Raw genomic sequence first — 16,749 nt, forward strand, 5'->3', positions numbered from 1 at the left:
ACGACAAACTATGTGTGAAAGGGATCTAGGAGTCCTGGTAGACCACAACTTGAACCTGGGTCAACAGTTTGATGCAGCAGCTAAATAGGCCAATGTGATTCTAGGCTACATAAATACGGGTATAGTGTTATGGCAGGGGGTTGGACTGGATGGCCTTTCTAGTTTCTTTCAACTCTTTGATTCTGTGTTATAGATTAAGAGAAGTAATAGTGCAATTCTGTTCTACTTTGGTCAGACCCTCACTTGGAATACTGTGTCCATTTCTGGTCACCACAATTCAAAAAGGATGTTGAGAAGCTGGAGTTTATCCAAAGGAGAGCAATAAAAATGGTGAAGGGTTTGGAAACCATCAAGTCCTATGACGAGTAGTTTAGGGATCTGGGAATGTTTAGCCTGGAGAAGAGAAGGTGAAGAGTGGATAGCCCTCTTCAAATATTTGAAGAGATACTGAGGATGGAGCAAGCTTCCTTTCTGCTGCTCTAGAGCAAAGGACACGGAACATTGGACACATGCCACAGGAAAAGAAGTTCTACCTAAACATTAGGAGGAACTTCCTGACAGTAAGAGCTATTCAACAGTGGAATATACTCCCTCAGAGCATGGTGGCACCTCATTATTGTTGTTGTTATTATTATTATTATCTTCTAAAGCGCTCCTTCTTTGAAGGTCTTTAAAGGTCTTTGAAGGTCTTTAAACAAAGGCTAGGTGGCCATTTGCTGGTGATGCTTTCAATGTGTTTCCTGCATGGCAAGGGGTTGAACTAGATGGTCCTTGTTATCTCTTTAAAGTCTTTGATTCTATAATTCTAAAGTGGAATCATAGTGCCATGATAATGTAGAATGAAAGGGCCCTCAGTCTTCATAGTAAGGGCAATGAATTCAGCTTCCTTACCCACAGAGGCCACATTCTCATAATTCTCCATCATCACATCCTTGTACATAAGCCGCTGCTTCTTCGTCAGCAGTTTCCATTCCTCCTCAGTGAAATATACTGCCACATCCGCAAAGGTCACCTGCAACAGAAAATAGCCCTCATCCAGAGAATGACTAATAAAAGGGGAGGGAGAAGCACATGATGCATCCCAAAAATTATTTGATCTCCTCAGAATTTAGTCCAGGAAATAAACTTTAATTGCTGTTAGCAAGAAAAAAGCTACTGCCTTTGAGGTCCAGTTTGTCTTGAATTCTTTCAATGTAATATACAATATAATTTAGGTCATGGCTGGGATATTAATGATAGATTAGAATACTGACTATCTCAACACGTATAGTACCTTTAGCCTCCAAAGATTATAGTGCATTTAGCCATTTGTTGCCAAATTTCAGAGGCGAATGTCATTTTTAAAAAGCAGTTCTGGGGAGCACTGTGGGCTTGAGGGCCTCGGAGCCACCCCCAATTTAGATCCAGAGACATTCTCCCATATCCCCCAACATTGCACAGATGGAAAAAACAAGACATATGTGGACAAGCAACAGCAAAAAGTGGTGAAGATAGACAAAGTTGTTTATGAAGAAGATCACACAAGTGGGAAAGGGCACAACAGTTTGTTTTTGCCTCAGACTCCTAGCAAGGGCAGGTCCCTGCCCCCTTCTTTCTTCTCCAACCCCACTTTTGAGTTGATGGGCTGCAAACCCCTTGGCAATCATTATGCAAAAATTGAAATGAGCTGAAGAACTGGGAAAGTGGGAGGAGAAGAGAGAAACCAGGACATTTTAAAAGCCCTTGAAATATTGGGATGACAGAGGATTAACCAGGACTGTCTCTGCCAAAGTTGGACAGTATTGTATTTCATTCCTTTCATAAATTGGCCCAGCAGTGACACAGTTGAAGCTAATAGAATAGTGACTCACCAAAGACTTCTTGTACCTCGGCAGCCTCCTTCTCTTGGAGCCCAACTCCCTCCGCTTGGCCTCTGTGTTGGCCATCAGGTGGGCAGGGGTCCTGGTGGTCCTGCACTTGGGTCACTTCCAGAAAGAGAGGCCTCAAAGCCGTGTACAAGGAGGCCAAGATGAAGGTCCTGAGAAAAGGGCCCAGGGTTAGGATTGGCTTAGCAAGAAACCCTTCAGCACTCAAAGACACAGAGAACAGCATCCTGCTGGTGACACACGCAGATGACATATGTCTCCGTTGGGCCAATGCAGAGGTGGGCATTTGCTTCCTAGCCCAATTCCACACGGAGCAACACTGGAGCATAGAGGGTTCTGCTGGGTCAGGCTTTCTGGCCTAGTGGCCTCCCATTCTCCCATTGGCCAAAGCAGTTGCCCTCCATCCCCCAGGGAGTTGCCCGGTCAAACAGGGCAGGAAAGGAGCTCTCTCTTCTCTGGTTGCCCCCCTTCCATGGGATCCAGCCCTCCTACCAGGATCGGGGGGGACACCAGAGGATTGAGCTGATGGGAAGGGAACAACCAATTCCCATGGCAGCCTTCTGCCTGCAGAGAAGTCACAATTCTGAGTGTGTCTCTGCCGATGTGGAGAGTGCCTATTTTCCACACTGTTGCCTGGCCATTTTGGCTTGGGAATGTCCTGTTCTAGCCACAAGTAAGACTAAATCTTAGCCTGTATCCAATCCTATACTTAGTCCTGATCAGAGTAGAATCACTCAGTCTCTTGGATTTACCTATAGATTGACTCACCAGTCAATTACGGGTTGAGTCGGTCTACGCTAGGTTTAACCAACAGGATTCAGGCCTCCCCAAACTTTAAATTCAGATAAGTTACAATAGAATGTAGAAAATATATATGCATAATTATGCATTGTATAAAATTCATTGTAAGTACTTTAGTTTCAATAAAAATTATTTTTAAAAAAGACTTTAAAGGCAGGAATGTTAATTTTTCCATGCTGCGTCGTCATCACTGATGAGAATTTGATTTCTCTTTCATGGAGAGGAAGATGAAGAGGAGGAGGAGGAGGACCACCTTCTTTATGGAAAGATTAAAAAGCAGATCATTAAACAGAGAGTCTGTGAACATCTAGAAAGCAATGCCATAATCACAAAGAGTCAATATTAGTTTCAGAGAAAGATGTCATGTCTGACAAATCTAATCTCGGTAGATGATCCTGGTAGATGAAGGGAATGCTATGGATATAGTATATCTTGATTTCAGTTAGTCCTTGGTAGATGAAGGGAATGCTATGGATATAGTATATCTTGATTTCAGTAAGGCCTTTGTAGATGAAGGGAATGCTATGGATATAGTATATCTTGATTTCAGTAAGGTTCCCCATGTCATTCTCGCAAAGAAGCGATTTTGGGCTGCATCAATAGAAGTATAAGGTCTAGATCAAGGGAAGTAATAGTGCCACTCTATTCTGCTCTGGTCAGGTCCCACCTTGAACATTTTGTCCAGTTCTGGGAACCACAATTCAAAAAGGATGTTGAGAAACTGGAGTGTGTCCAAAGGAGGGCAACTAGCCTGAAGAAGAAGAGCCCTCCCTCCGGTCCATCTGCCTTGGTCCAGGCCTCAGAGGGAGAGAAGAATGCTGGACGTGATTCCCTCCCCCCCTCACCATTCCCTTCTCCTTTTGTGTCGTGTCTTTTAGATTGTAAGCCTGTGGGCAGGGAACTGTCTGTTATCCCCTCTATTGTAAACCGCTCGGATTCCCAGTGATTGGGCGGTATATAAATAAAACCTATTATTATTATTATTATTATTATTATTAACTAAAGTGGTGCAGGATTTGGAAACCATGACTTATGAGGAATGACTTAGGGAGTTGGGGATGTTTAGCCTGGAGAAGAGAAAGTTAACAGGTGATATGATAGCTCTGTTTAAATTTTTGAAGGGATGTCATATTGAGGAGGGAGCAAGCTTGTTTTCTGCTGCTCCAGAGAACAGAACCCAGAACAATGGATGCAAGCTACAGGAAAGAAATTCCATCTCAACATTAGGAGGAACTTCCTGACAGTAAGGTCTGTTCGACAGTGGAACACACTCCTTCCTTGAAGTGCAGCGGACTCTCCTTCCTTTGAGGTCTTTAAGCAGAGGCTGGGTGGCCATCTGTCAGGGATGCTTTGATTGAGAGTTCCTGTATGGCAGAATGGGGTTGGACTGGATGGCCCTTGGGGTCTCTTCCAACTCTATGATTCTTTGATTCTATTATTTATATTCCAGGTGGAGAAACTCTGGCCCCTGGGCTGGATAAGACGTGTATTTCTTCAATGGCCTGATCAATGGCCTCCCCTCATTTCACCCCCTTCCCCATTTAGACATTGGTGAAAATAATCATTTCATTTTTACAAATGAGAAAAATCTCTGAGCTTAACTGCTGTGTTTATAATATAATAATAATAATAAATATATGTATATACCACCTTTCCTAAAGGATCAAAGCAGTTTACAAATTGACAATTACAAGATTTGTGTGTTTGTGTGTGTCAGTCATAGCAGGAGCATGAAGTATGTACCTCCTTCCTCTGCTTGCTAAAACCACACAGAAACTGAGGCATGTACATTTGTGTGCATTGTTTCTGAACGGATCTATTGTCAAAATCACAATTTCTTTACTTTTCCTTGTATATTTTTTAAAAAGATGCAGACTGCTGAATATGTTGCACTTATACAACAAAAATCTATAAATGTATAGGTTTATGAGTGAAGATTGCAGCCTGGATTATGCTCATTTTTTGGAAGTGAAGAGCTATGTAAATTCATTTTATAATCCAAGAGAAAAAAATACCTCACAAAGCTCTAGTAAACAACACGTACACACAGTCCCCACACAAAGGACTCACTGGTGCACTGTGTGTCTGGGGTCTGGAAATCTCACTTCCACCTTCTGGGAAGACAATGCTGCCACAGTCTGAATTTGGGGCTTTATGCCTGCAAAGCATGGGCTCAGTCTCTCAGCTGCAACCCTTCCACACAATCCTGGACTGAAACATTCAAACAAAGGTCCTCTTCCAGGTCCAGGAATAAATGCCTACCTTCAGTACAAAGACCCTGATTCCTGCAGCCAAAGAAAGGCCTCTCCTGCAGTCCTTTATGGCTGGAGCTTCCCTGGGTCAGAGGCCGTCTCCTCAGCTGTAGAGAAGGGTTGCTCTGAGTGCGAAGGAGGAGGAGGTCCAAGGGCTGAGGGAGGGAAGGCAATGGGGAAAGGTCAGTGCCAATGGCCATGGAGGGCAGAAGGTGACAATGCCTAGGAAACTCCCCTGAGTCCCAGCCATTCTAGGAATGAGTGGCAGGAGTGAGTCCAGGGGGCTGAGGGGGTCTCCTTTCCCAAAGGGGGAGGCAAGGACCGGTGGGACCCTCCCCAGCTAGGGCCCAAAGGGAGGGTCTCTTTTCCACCTCTCTCTCCCAGCCCCCAAAGCCCAGCCTCCCCACTGGCCCTGAGTCCCTGCCTCCCCTTCTTCAGAGCCTCACAGGCCCCTTCCTTCCTCCCTTCCTTCCTTCCTTCCTTCCTTCCTTCCTTCCTTCCTTCCTTCCCCAAAAATGGAGGGTCAGAGGCACAAAGGGACACACAGTCCTCTTTTTGGCCCCAAGGAGCCTGGCCTCCTTCTCGCTCTGGAGCCTCAGAGAGAGAAAGAGGAACCTCTGTTCTGTTGGGGCGTGTGGAAAGACGCGCTGTGTCCACCACGACCACCTGCTGAGTTGAACCATATCGACAGGACGCCAGGGAGAAGGAATCTGTGGAGATGTCTGCAAAGGTATTCTGGTCAAGAAGGAAATATTCCTTCACCACTGCAAACGGACATGAGCTCCAGGCTTGAGAAATAACTACAGAACAAGCCTTCACTCTTCATGAGGACTTTAATCTTCGTTTGCAATATTTACAATATATACACAGTGTATTGGACAACCGTCTCTAATACACACTATTTCCACCAACAAACAATAATAACAGAACCTGGGACGCAGCCACAGTAACACCATCCACAGAGAGGCAGTTGCTCTCACACACCAACTGTCTCAGTCTGTCTCTCAGTGACAGTTAGGAAGGACAGTTGACAGTTGCATCAACATTCCGATGATGCACTGTTCGAATGGTGACACATATAACTGCCACTAGAGCTGTATATAACTTGCACAACAGCTCCACCTAGTGGCCACATCCATGTCATTTCCTGACATGTTCAACTGAGGCTTCAGAGAATGTTCCGGAACATTATTCCCCACAGTCACAAGCAGCACAAAATGGCCTCTGGAACACAAAATGGCTGACAAAAGCAAAAAAGGCCACCAGGACACAAAATGGCTCCTTCTGCCTCAGTGCTTGGCAGTTGGCAGTTTGAGGCCTTCAGGAAACACAAAACAGAGGATGAAAGGGCCCCAAAGTCGAAAGGGACCCCAAACAGGATTTCCAAATTTAAGAACACCTAAACATTTTCCTGATGCTATTGAAAGGAGGAATCTGATCCCCTCCTTAATTACAATCAATAGTGAAGGATATTAATATTAATATTTAGAGTGCTCATCATCCACAACCCAGCTCAGGTCTTGACCGCTCAGGGAGGCCAGTCCAGCTGCAGGTGGCCCTCAGTCCATCCGTCCGTCCGTCCTCCTTTCCTTCTGCATTCCTCCTCTTTTCCCCAGCATCAGCCCCTTTTCCAAGAAGGCTGCATCCACACTATAGAAATAAGGCACTTTGGCACCGCTTTAACCGCTCAGTGTTATGGAATCCTGGAATTTTACCTTTGGACACTTAGCTTCTCTGCCAGAGAGCTCTCATGCCACAACAAACTACAAATCCCAGGATTCCATAGGATGGAAACAGGAGAGTTAAAGAAGTTTTGAACTGGATTATTTATGTAGTGCAGATACAGCCTGAGTCAGTTGTAAAAGCATCCAAGTCAAATCTTATCCTGTTAAAATGGTTTTCCTTTTTTAAAATATATGCAGTTTGCTTTTATGTCTAATCCTTATTCTTCTTGTTGTTGTTTGTTTGTATGTTTGTTTGTTTCATTCTTGGTAATATGAGTTATTCTGCTCTGTCTCCTTCCCTCTTTCCTGAAAATCTATTAATAAGGAAACTGGGGAGACTTTTAAAACCTCCCAAAGGAGCCACTTTTGGCATTGTTTGGGGGACTAGCCTCCTCTTTGAAGCCAAAGCCCAATGTTTGTGAAGAAGAAGAATAAGGCTTGTATTAAAACTATCATCTCCATTTCTGATCCTTTTTAAAACCCATGTTCACCAGAAGGAGCAGAGCTAAGAAAACCCTCTCACAAAAGACACTCAAAGGGACACACTTCCTTCCTTTTGGCCCAAGGAGCCTGTCCTCCTTCTCTCTCTGGAGCCTCAGGAGAGAAAGAGAAGCCTCTGTTCAACTGAGGCCTCAGAGAAGGTTCTGGAACAACATTCCTCACAGTCACAAGCAGCACAAAATGGCTGCCAGAATACAAAATGGCTGCCTCTGCCTGAGCGCTTGGCAGTTGGCAGTTTGAGGCCTTCCGGGAGAGAGAGAGACTGAGGGAAGAGAGGAAGGAGGTCCTGGAGGGAGGGGGCCTTGGGAGATATAGGGCCTTCCTGAGATATTCAGTGTTCGCTTCCTAACAAAGGGGTTTCTGGCCTCATAAAGGATTTGGGGCAAACTGGATCTGAAAGGCAGTAATAGCCAGTGTTGCCAACAAGCCTCGGAGATAATTCCCGGAAATGTTTGTCCAAACCCCGCTGAATCCCCCCAGATCACACGGAATATTCAGTCACAATTCCCGGAAAATTCCTATAATGTTAAAATGGCGGATGTTTTGCAAATAAACATAAACATAATTGAATAAAAATAATTGTAACTTATTTCAGCTCTCAAAATCACCATTGAACCAAACAAAGAATCTTTCAGTCCTTTTAAGATATTTATTTTGACATGAAGGGGGTTCAGGAAGCTTTGTGCCAAATAGAAATGTGTTCGGATGCAACCGCACTGCAGAAATAAATCCAGTTTGACACCCTTTTAATTGCCATGGCTCAGTGCTAGGGAATCCTGGGAATTCTAGTTTTCTGAGACATTTAACCTTCTCTCTCAGCAAACTCTGGTGTGACAAGAAACTACAATTCCCAGGATTTCATAGCACTGGGCCATGGCAGTAAAAACGGTATGAAACTGGGTTGTCTCTGGAGTCTGGAGTGAAGATGCAGCCTGAGTTGGGTCCAAGACACACAGAAGAAATAAACCAGTTTAAGACTGGTTTAACTGCCCTGGCTCAGTGCTAGAGAACCCTGGGAATTGTAGTTTTGTGAGAAAGAGCTCTGGTGCCACAATGAACTACAATTCCCATGCATCTGAGGAAATACGCTTAAGTCTAGGAAAGCTCATGCTGCCAACTTTTCTTTCAGTGAGTCTCAAAGGTGCTACAAGATCTCTCTATCATCATCACCATTATTATTATTATCATTATTATCATTATCAAATCCAAATGCAGCTTAAGAACTGGACTTAAATTGGCAACACTGAATCCTGTAGACTCATTCTCTGGGGCTGTGATATGGAAGTGTGCAGGCAATTCCCTTGTTCAACCAGGGAATCCTGGGAATTGTAGTTTGTTGTGACATGAGACACTGCTTTTACCGGCAGCCAGGGCTCCATGCATGAAATTCTGGGCTTGGTGGTTTGTTGTGCCCAGAGTCCCATCATCGCAGGGAGCCTTGCAGTTAGAAGCAGTGCCAAACTGGATTATTTCTGCAGTATGGATGGCAATGGAAAAGAGAACGAAAAAGAGAGCCACAAAACAAACTTCTTGGAAGACAGAGCAGGGATGCCAACTTACCAGGTGCTCTGCCCATGCTCAGAGGCATATTTAATCACTAACACACACACACAGTCTCAGGGACATCACATTCACATCACACAACTAACTAGTAGGGCAGCCCATGGAAGGGAGGGAAGATGGAGATAAACACATCCCTGATTATTCTACCCAGGTGCTCTGCCCATGCTCAGAAGCACCTTTCCACCTCTTTTTCTCCTCCATTCTTCTACTTTTTCCCTACTAGATTTTCCTCCCATCGACCCAAATGGTCCTCCTCACAGTACAACAACAACCCTGAGAGGTAGGCTTGGGGCACTCTGCCCAAGCTCAGGAATTCAGAAATTCAAATGTCACTCTCAGGCACACACAGTAGTCCCAACATCAACCCATGATACCATTATCAACTATTGCCTTTGTGATTGTGTGCCTTAAAACTTATGGCTTACTTGGAAATTCAAGGCAATTGGGATTAAGCCAGCCAAATCCCTCACTCCTCCTGGGCAGCAACACTTTGTGCCTGGGTTGGTTGCTTGCCCAATGCCTGCCTCTCTCTCTCTCTCCAGCAGCCGCTTTGCCTGGAGCGGAGCCTGAATGCCTGAGGGGGGGGGGGGCAATCAATCACTGTCCTCCTCTCTCTCTGATTGGCTGAAAAAACTGTTAGTGTGATTCCAGAGTTGGTTGGTTTGCTCTTTGCTCCGTTCTGAACTTCTGGCTCTCAAAGGGAGTCGTTGGAGAGAGAGAGAGAGTGTGTTTTTTCTTCAGCCCTCTTTCTGATTGGCTGAAACTGTTACAATCCAAAGGGTTGGTTGCATGCTGCAGGCAGCTTTCAGGCTGGAGCTGAAAGTCGCCGAAAATGCACTGAAATAGAGGAGGGCACGGAAATCACACCAAAAGCTCTGAAAAGTCACCGTTTTCGTGTGAAAGTCGCGAAATTGGCAACACTGGTAATAGCCTTTTCTCTTTCCAATGAGATTTAAAGTGTATTTCCGGGACTCGATCTCCCAGCATCCACATGGCCAGAAAGAGGAGGGGCCCTGCCCTGCAGTAAGGCCCCTCCAATCCCCTCTAAACTAGGACTACACCTCCCACGTCTTCTTTCTTTCTTTCTTTCTTTCTTTCTTTCTTTCTTTCTTTCTCCCTAGCTGCCTTGTGTTAGTGGTGTTACTCCTCTTGTTGTCATTGTGTGCCTCCAAGTTGTTTCTGACTTATGGCAACCCTAAGGGACGCCCTTCACAGGGTTTTCTTGGCAAGATTTGTCCAGAAGTGGTTTTGCAAGTGCCTCCCTCTGAGGCTGAGAGAATGTGACTTCTTGCCTAAGGTCACTCAGTGGGTTTCCGTGGCCAAGAGGGCATTCGAACCTTGGTCTCCAGGGTCATAATCCAATGCTCCAGCCACTAAACCACGCTGGCTCTTTCTTGAGGTTTTGTGGTTTTTTGTGGTGTGGCTCCAAGTCATTGTCTACCTCTGGGGAACCTCTCCTGGGGTTTTCTTGGCAAGAGTTGTTCAGAGGAGGTTTGCCATTGCCTTCCCTGAGGCAGAGAGAGTGTGACTTCTTGCCCAAGGGACCCAGCTGGTTTCATGGAGGAGTGGGGCACTGGACCCTGGCCTCCAGAGTTGTAACCCAACACTTAAACCACTGCACCACACTGCCTCCCATTCCCATGTACAACTTGTGAAATAAGTGCAGACTTTTTTCTGCTCTTCATGTGTGTCTTCAAGTCCTTTCCAACTTATGGCAACCCTAAGGCAACCTTATCATGGGGTTTCCTTGGCAGGTTTCTTCAGAGAGGGGGCGCCATTGCCATCCTCTGAGACTGAGAGAGTGTGACTTGCCAAGGGTCCAAAACACATTGCAGCAATAATCCAATCTGAGACCGCTTTAGTGCTAGGGAATTCTGGGAAATGTAGTTTTGTGAGACATTCAGCCTTCTCTGTCAGAGAGCTGTTGTGCCACAGTAAACACCAGTTCCCAGGATTCCCTAGCACTGGGCCTGGGCAGTTAAAGCGCTCTCAAACTGGACTATTGCTGCCATGTGTTTTGGACCTTTCTTGGCCGCAAACTGTCCATAGCCTGCAATGCATCTCCTAATTCTGTTGGCAGTCCCTCCCTCCCAACACTTTCTCATTTCCCCCAAAACCAGCACAAAGCTGGCAGATGGAAAGAGGTTTTAAAGCAGCATTTAAATCTGCAATATTTGCTTTTAAAAGACTAAATGTCCCAAATGCTATTATCAGTTTTGTAGCTATTATTACAGAAAGACGTAGAGTGCAAACTCCTCAAGTACCTTGTTTTCTGGAGTGAGATGGACTTTTCCAACTGACTCACTGTGATGATCTCCGGTGGTCCAAGCAGCCAAACCGCGGTTCTGTAATAATAATAATAATAATAAGAAGAATTTTATACCCCTCTCTTCAGCCAAAAGGCTATCAGAGTGTCTTACAAACTGTTAATTAGACATTTAGACATTATGGCTGTTAGCCCAGAAGACCCTTAAATTCCTTAAATCTCGCTGCCTCCACCCAGTGAATTATAAAAGGGTTTCCATTAACCTACACTGGGACCAGTTAAGGAACCTTATTTCTACTTCTTTACTGATCTTTCCAAGCATCAACTGAGCCAAGAGAAGTGTAAAAGGAGCGTCGAGTAGTAGATACTCTAAGGAGATGTTTACTATAAATAACAAAATATAACTGAAATATAAGCCGTACAAGATATTAAGAGTCTTGCAGGTACAATATTTGTAAGTATATAATATTCAATTCATACAAACTATTAAAGAAATAAATGAACCTAAGCGTCCAATTCTGAGACTAACTTCCAAGATCCGCTCTTTAACTCTCTCTCTCGATCTCCAACCGACACAATTCCCCCAACTGTCTCTTGGTCTCTCAGGCCTTATATCTCCTTCTCACGGAAGCTTCCAGAAGAACCTTCATCTTGCTCTCTGATTGGTCAAGAGTGCCTTCCGTAGCAGTGATGTCATTCAGTGTGGGATGTGGGAGGGACTGGGACTCCAGCCAATCAGGGCCAGGGATGGTGGGAGGGACTGGAGTTCCAGCCAATCAGAGCCAGGGATGGTGGGAGGGACTGGAGTTCCAGCCAATCAGAGCCAGGGATGGTGGGAGGGACTGGAGTTCCAGCCAATGGCAGCCCTCAGAGTGTCCTCGGGAGGATTTATTTTGTTCCTAAAAGAGCATTGAACCCATGGCTTTGAGACAGGGCTGGTCCTCCATTTTGATGCAGTGAGGCTCCTGGTTTGGAGCGATCATGGAAGGAAGTCATTCCTAATGGCTGAATATGTGGTCTTCCTATTTTCATTGCCAGGGAAGGGAAGTCGGCCCTGGAGTGTTCTCTCCCTTTTGTGGTAAAAGAACTTGACCAAACAGACTGGAAATCATATACATAAATAATAAAACTTGGATGATTGGGAGAGGCTGCCATAGACTTATATCAGTTTAGTGAAGCAGATTGACAGGACCTACCTGGAAAACTTCTCATGTGCTAAAAAAGTCTCCCATCACACAAGAAATCTAGATGACCAGGAACAAAGATTGCAGCCTTGTCTCTTCCCTCTCACCCCATTCTTGAAGATCCAGGGAGCTAAGGAAAAGAGAAGGGAGGATATTCCAATATTGATATCCTGAAGTGATCAAATCATATTTGGGATTGACCCTGTGCTTCCCTCCTTAATCGCTCTCTGGATGAGGACTATTTTCTATTGCAGATCACCTTTTCAGATGCCACAGTGTTTTCTTCACAGAAGAGGAAAGGCCATGCTTCAGTCTGAAGCAGAAATGTTTCATAGGATTTGGAACCCATTAAGCCCTATGAGGAAGGACTTAGGGAACTAGGGATGTTTAGCCTGGAGAAGAGAAGGTTAAGGGGTGATATGACAGCCCTGTTTAAATATTTGATGTCATACTGAGGATGGAGCGAGATTGTTTTCTGCTGCTCCAGGGACTATGGATGCAAAGTGCAGGAAAAGAGATTCCACCTCAACATTAGGAGGAACCTCCTGACAGAAAGGGCTGTTTGACGGTGGAACAAACTCCATCGGAGATTTTGGTGGAGTCTCCTTCCTTGGAGGTCTTGAAGCAGAGGCTGGATGGCCATCTGTCAGGGATGCCTTGATTGGGAGTTCCTGCATGGCAGAATGGGGTTGGACTGGATGGCCCTTGGGGTCTCTTCCAACTCTGAGTTGTAATTCATTTTGGTTGCATCTACACTGCAGAAATAGTCCACCTTTAACTGCCATGGCTCTCAGTGATATGGAATTCTGGGATTTGTAGTTGTGTGACTGTACAGAGGCATTCCAGGGGGGAAAGTCACTGTATGCTTAATAGACTATAGCAGTGTTTCCTAAACTTGTTCCCAGGATTACAGCTCCCCCGTTTACTGACCAGTAAAGTCCAAACCACTTGGAAGACCAGAGTTTATGAAACACTGGTCATTATAGCAAAGCCTTTGACTGCATAGATCATGAAAGGCTATGGAAAGCCCTTAAAGCCATGGGAGTGCCAAGACATCTGATAGTCCCGATGAGGAATCTGTACTCAGGACAAGAGGCTACTGTCAGAACAGAACATGGAGAAACAGAATAGTTCTCAATTGGAAAAAGCCTGAATCTTATCACCCCAACTGTTCAGTTTACATGCAGAAAATAAATGAAGAGCTGGTTTGAAAAGGAGGAGGGAAGATAAGAGGAAGGACATCAGCAATCTTAAGATACATGGACCACACAATACTACTATTGGAAAACACCACGGACTTGGAGCAATGACTAAGGAAGGTCAAGGAAGAAATGGCAAAGGCAGGCTTGTTACTGAACATAAGGAAAACAAAAATAATGACTAGGGAAGATCTACATAAATCCAACCAAGATAATGAGGAAATTAAAAGGTTTCTTGTATCTTGGAGCAAACATTGATCAGAATGGGAAACTGCAGTCAAGAAATTGAAACAACACTATGAATGGGAAGGGTAGCCATGAAGGGACTCTAAAGATATACAACTGAGCACTAATGTCAAGTCCATTGTATTCCCTGTTGCCATGTTCGGCTGTGAGAGCTGGGCAGTAATGAAAATGGATGAGAAGAACATAAATTCATTTGAGATCTGGTGCTGGAGAAGAGGCTGAGGATACCGCAGACTGTCAAAAAGACAAACAAATGGGTCCAAGAACAGACCAAGCCTGAAATCTCCCCGGAAGCCAAAATGACTAAACTGAGTCTGTTGTATTTTGGCCACATCATGAGGAGGCATGAATAATTAAGAAGGAGAGTAATGCTAGGAAAGGTAGAAGGGAGTAGAAAGAGAGGAAGGCCGCATGCCAAATGGCTAGACATAATTTGGGAGGTTACGGGGCTGAATCAAGAGAACCTGAGCAGAGCAATGGAGGATAGAGGGGTTTGGAGGTGTCTCATCCACAGCGTTGCTGTGAGTCGGGGTTGAGTCGAAGGCAGCTAATAACAACAAAGCAAGTAAAGACTTAAGGGTTTTATTTCAGCATCACTTCTGTGGGTTGTGATTCATTTCAGCTGCATCTGCACTGCAGAAATCATCTCATCTGACACCACTTTAACTGCCCTGGCTCAATGCTATGGGATTCTGGGAATTATAGTTTTATGAGTTTTGTGTTAGCTTTCTCTGTCAGAGAGCTCTGGTGCCACAACAAACTACAGTTCCCAGGATTCCATAGCACTGAGCCATGGTAGTCGAAGTGGTGCCAAACTGGATTATCTCTGCAGTGCAGATACAGCCTTTCTCAGATGCTTGGAGTACAGTATTGTAAGATCATATGTGCGCACGCACTCACACACACACACACACATATACATACACACGCACACACAAATTAAATGATTGTGGGTTGAGATCAGAATGAAAAAAAGATGGAGGCAATAGCTATTATAATACTTTTATAGGTGATATATAAGAGCTCCCTTAATTGTCCTAATCTTAAATGGGACTTTCGAAGTCGGGTTTGCCCCCTCTCTTCTTCTCTGATGCTGTTTTTAAATTAAACATGCTGAATTTGTAAGATGCCTGAGTGGCTGCTAGGAAATGAAAATGGTTGCATTGTAAGAGAGATTTATTTTGTAGGATCCAGTTAAGGATCCCATTGATTCCTTTGGGACACATCTGTGGTCCAAACCTATGGTTTATTTTCCTTCTCCAAGATTAGTACACATAGAATTATAGGCCAAAAAATCCTTCATTAATGATTCCTTTTGAAGTGAATGAAATAGAAACATGCTGAACTATGGCTATATTACGGCCATTTTCCATTCTATTTTGTCTACCTTCAGTACATGAAGAAGAGGCTTAGGGCTCCATGTTGGGTCTGATGAAAGTGATGCTCTCCTTAATGCCATCTATTGCCCTTTCACTCAGGGATTTCCAAGATGTGTCTGTATGTGGGAAGACACAGCAGCTGCAGAAGAGTTGTGAGAATTCGCTTGTAGTGTAGGTGTATTTGGACTAAAAACTTTGAAGGCACCAATGCCCATTTGATCTTAGAAGCTAAGCAGACTCAGCCCTGGGTAGTAATGGATGGGAGACTGCCAACCAAGGTCAGGTGCTGCAGGCTATATTTCAGAAGAAGGGATTAGCAAAACCATGGCTGAGTCTTTCCTTGCCTATGAAGACACATGACATTCATGGGGTCACCATAAGTTGACAGGTGACTTGAAGATGGTGCACACACACACTCACAGACACACCTATTTGGATGTAATTCAGTGACATTTGCCTTCTCCCCCAAATTCTATGCCAATTCAATACCTGCAAGATACATAGTCCTTCTACACTTTTTTTCTTTTCTAGCACAAAAAAATATGAAGCTGCTTTTTAGCTTTATGGAGTAGAGTTGGCCCTCCACATTTGTGGCTTTGACTTTTGCGGCTTTGATTATTTGATGTTTCGATTGACATGTTCTCTCTAGGAATCTCTGGCACAACTCTGCCAGAAGTTGGCCATAGGTTTATTCCCTGCTTCTGGTGTTCTCTTTGCTGTTTTTCATCACTGTTTTGTTGAATCACTGTTGTGTTGTGTTTTGTATTTCCAGCAAATTCTATTCCATGCAGAGAATTGTAGTCAGTGAGTGACAGAGAATGAATGACTGTATTCTCAGAATAGTCATAAATGGTAGACGGAGAAGGATTTTCCACCCCCATCCCCTGGTGCTTCCTTTAAAGTATTTGGTGGGATGTGGCTGTTCCTGTGTCAGTCATCTGCTGGACATTGCCCTTGTCATCAGTGGTCACCAATGATTTCCCTCTAAACCTTGTGACATCATCAGTACCCTATTTAAATAAACCTGTAACCTCTTTGTTTAAGCATTTTCTTACTGTCCAAGTGGGCTAATCTCATGATGAAAAAGGGGCGTCCCTTCTTCACCTCCAAATCATGGATCTCCTGTTCTACAGGTTATAGGTCCTGGTATGTGTTTTTACTATATTGCAAGAAAGGTGGTATAATGCACTGACAGCGTTCATGCTTTGCATGTAGGAGGTTCTGTGTTCAGTTTTTGTGTAGGATCTTATGCAGTAAGGAAACTAAGAAAGATCTATCCCTGTCCATGAAAAGTCACTCAGAGCTTTCCCCAATCTTCTAGATATTTTGAACAGTAACTTGTGTATATCATTCCACTTTAGGAACTGATAGGGATTTGTAGTCTAAAATGCCAGGAGAATATCACCCGAGGGAAGTCTGTTACTGATATAGCTGACCAGAGATCTCCATATGAGGCAGTATATAAAACACTTTTCCTTCTTCTTCCACACTTGGTGACACTGACCTGCTCCATGCGACAGTTTTCCTTATATGTTCTGTGTGCGACTGAGTGTGTTTTTCAGCATTTGGTGCTTAAAGCCCTATCTAATGTACATGCTGCCCTGGTATTATTGTAATGGGAAACCCTGGTTTCTTGTGACATGAATAGTATATGAGCCTTGAGCTCTCATACTCTGCCCTCCTCTTTTTGCTCGCTGGAGAAGTGGTTTGAAAGCATTTGCTTCCAATTTATTTTAATTGAATAAACAAAAGAACTATATTGAAGACCG

General features: G+C 44.3%; 1 pseudogene across 1 annotated transcript in view; it reads right to left on the bottom strand.

The window, feature by feature from the left end:
* The window catches only part of LOC149290399 (uncharacterized), a 55,505-nt pseudogene extending 39,012 nt beyond the window's left edge, over positions 1-16,493 (bottom strand). The window contains exons 1-2 of the transcript XR_016277242.1: positions 16,485-16,493; positions 892-1,012 (exon numbers count right to left, since the gene is read on the bottom strand). The product of XR_016277242.1 is annotated as an uncharacterized LOC149290399 (transcript). The remainder of the gene's footprint in view (positions 1-891; positions 1,013-16,484) is intronic.
* Positions 16,494-16,749: the final 256 nt, after the last annotated feature.

This window comes from Sceloporus occidentalis, unplaced genomic scaffold (assembly GCF_023333645.1).
Source record: "Sceloporus occidentalis isolate IW3139 unplaced genomic scaffold, rSceOcc1.0.p SCAF_39, whole genome shotgun sequence".
Classification (NCBI taxonomy): Eukaryota; Metazoa; Chordata; class Lepidosauria; order Squamata; family Phrynosomatidae; genus Sceloporus; species Sceloporus occidentalis.